At 41.2% G+C, this 3,132-nt stretch overlaps 1 pseudogene across 1 annotated transcript in view; it reads right to left on the reverse strand.

Annotated features, from left to right (window-relative positions):
• Positions 1 to 142: 142 nt before the first annotated feature.
• Positions 143 to 3,132, reverse strand: part of SARC_11718 (hypothetical protein) — a pseudogene marked incomplete at its 3' end in the record, with an annotated part of 3,316 nt that continues 326 nt past the window's right edge. Inside the window, exons 2-7 of the mRNA in view lie at positions 2,036 to 2,111; positions 1,778 to 1,872; positions 1,470 to 1,627; positions 975 to 1,182; positions 555 to 717; positions 143 to 368 (exon numbers count right to left, since the gene is read on the reverse strand). The remainder of the gene's footprint in view (positions 369 to 554; positions 718 to 974; positions 1,183 to 1,469; positions 1,628 to 1,777; positions 1,873 to 2,035; positions 2,112 to 3,132) is intronic.

Genomic DNA, 3,132 nt, shown 5'->3' on the forward strand with positions numbered 1-3,132 from the left:
CCATCCGTACTAGTCTTCTCCCCCACCCATGCTACCACAGGCTCCACTTCAGTGTGGTTACTGGGTTCATTAGTGTCCGACTGTGTAATTGGCGATGACTGATGCTTGGGTCCATCCGTACCAGTCTTCTCCCCCACCCGTGCTACCACAGGCTCCACTTCAGTGTATATACTGGATTCACTGGTGTCCGACTGTGCAATTGGCGATGGCTGATGCTTGGCCTCTTGTACGGTGTCATATGAGTACGGAATGGCTCCATCGGGACATGTGGTTTTAATCTCGCGGATGAAGTAGGATAGATACGTCAGCACAACCAACTCGTCGGGATTCTGCGCGGTCATGTCCAGTGGGTCCAAAAGTTGAGGTATCTGAGGGTACACGTGCGAGGGAAGAAGCATTGATAATGAGCGTCGATTGTAGAGCCAGCGATTCTGATAGAGTATCTTTTCCTCATATAAATTGAAAGGATTTACAAAGAATGGTCAGCGATATGCAACGCATACAATAGTACGCGAAGAATCAGAAGAAGTACATTTTGACCAAATAATATATACCTCGAATTCGTCTTCGGCAGCCTTGAATGCAACAGCAAACTGTTCCACATCAGGCAAAGACGCGAAATCTTCTTCACGTTTCTTTGACGATCCCGTGCAATCTCGCAAATGGTTTAAAAGACAATAAAATCGGGTAGGTGACGAAAAGTCTCGATCGAAGTTGCTGTGAGTGGGTCAAAAGTGAAGTGAGTTGATTTTAGCTGAGTGCTACTCCGTGCATAGTATCTGATTAGAATTTACCTACTCGCATTCATTCATTTCTTTGAGCGCGACAACAGCATCAAGAAATCCGAACTCTGCATCAATACGAAGCCCACAAAAATAAATAACAAACACCTCACCAGATAAATTAGTCGCTGTACATTACCATTACCTTTTAAAATGAACACTTACAAGTTGTAATGTGTTTTTGCCTCTTACCTGATAGGTGGCATATTGCGGTGGATGTATACGTCGTTTAGCATCGTCAGGAAGACCTTCTTGTCGGACTGCTTGTTGCTTTTCTTCTTCTTCTTATCAGAGGTGCCGCTTGTATCTGCACTATCTCTCAAGGCCATCTCGATTTGGAAGTGGCAGATCAGTGTCCAGACCAGTCCAAGACACAACTTTGTGTTCTGATCGTAGATGTCTGCGGAGATCAACAACGTTAAAAGGTTATCGTACTTGGATGCCATATCGATCATTCGTCCACGAAATCTCAGTGATAGCTACAGATCTTCTATTGCCTGGCGCATGTGACGATGATTGAGCGGTCGCTTGGTTACTGATAGGCATTCTGATCTGAAGACGTAAGCCCAATGCCAGTGAACACTTAGGTTACGGTACCTAAAGCTGAGTGTCCGTCGAGTTAACCCACTCAAGAGTTTGTATATTACAGAATAACCCTTAATCCTCTTGTAAAAGCATGAAACTCACCTTCCGCACTGATGTTGACTAATGATAGGCCCTCCTCTCGTCGCAAGTGGTCCATCACAGTATGCAGAGAGGCTAGTTGTTGAAACCTGGACTCTTTACTAATTTTGGGCTTCTTGAATATCTTCTGGTTTTTCAATTCCTCTATGAGAATTGGTAACCTGTGTGCAAAATCGCAGCGAGTAGTATTGGAAAGACCGTGCTGGATAGCGCCTCAAGAAAGGTTTCTGACATCCAAATCGTTATGCGGGGTATGCAGAAACTAAAGCGCTTACCACATGGATAAAGAAGTGTATTTAGACGCGACATACCTCACCCCATCCGCCAAAGCTGCTTCCAAGCTCCCGTCTATACATATCTGATGGTCTCGTTTCACAAGTTGTGCGTTGACCCATTTAGTGAACCCCTAAGTAACGATTGACGATTCGTGCGATTCATTTAGCAAAATACAATTGAGATTTTGCCACAGACGTCAAAATGCTCGCGGGCCCGTTCACTTCGCAGGCACACCTACGAGCACGTTTTTGCAGTCAAAGTGACCCGATTTAAGCACTGGCAGGGGAGCTTACCTTCCTTTGTAGTTCCACCCACTTGGGCGGTGGGGATGATTCGTTCATAGTCCTAATTCTTTCTAACCTTCACGATCTGCAGTGAGGATTGATATTAAACCCATGTGTAAGTCGATATCACAGTACTGATATACGTTCAGTCTTTACTATAGCAATAACAAATCTGAGAGCATGTGAAACACATCTATCTTTCATCCACAGTACAGACATTTTACACCCAGGCTCAGTACATTTGAGCCTTCGGGCTGGTGAATGACCCTAATGTCGGTAGTCGTGATGTGGGAGACAAGTTTACTGTGTACATGACCACCAACGAATGCATACTATTAGAGCCTTCGACAGTGAGGTATGTGTGCTATTAAAATCAACTGATTTGGACGGTAGCAAAACTTGGTTGGGTGTGTTGTACTATCTACACGAACACTGCACCAAAAGGGTAAAGGGTATCATAACTAAACTACTGCAATGCGGTCTTACTTCTCAGGGTATACCAAAGATGCATATGACTTTTGTGTGTGTATATGTCTGCACGAAAAATAAATAAATACAGTAGTATGTACACACACATGGTCACTACAGCTCTACCTACGTGAAGAGCGTTCAGACAATACTATCGAATACTCTTGCACGAGCGAAGTGGCATATAACAAACACTTGCAATCGCCAGAGAATTGAGTTCAAAATACCGAATACACACAAATCTAGCCAGAATTTGATAAAGGTGCCGGTTAGAATATCTCATAACAGAAACCTTGCTAAAAATTAAGCGAGGATGCAGGTATTAGCTCATCTAGATACAAGTATACATAAATATAAATGAAAGCAGATATATTTATACATATACATATATATATATATATGTGTGTGTGAGTGTATATATGCATGTTTATATATATATATACATTATATATATATATTTATATATATATAAATGAATGTATGTATATATATATAAATGAATGTATGTTTATATGTATATATATAAATGAATGTAAGTATATATGTGTATAAAATAAATAAATATATATATGTATCTATATATATATACATATATAAGCATGTATATACGTATATAGACATAGACATATATATACATG

The sequence above is a fragment of the Sphaeroforma arctica genome (genome assembly GCF_001186125.1).
Source record: "Sphaeroforma arctica JP610 unplaced genomic scaffold supercont1.1839, whole genome shotgun sequence".
Lineage (NCBI taxonomy): Eukaryota > Ichthyosporea > Ichthyophonida > Sphaeroforma > Sphaeroforma arctica.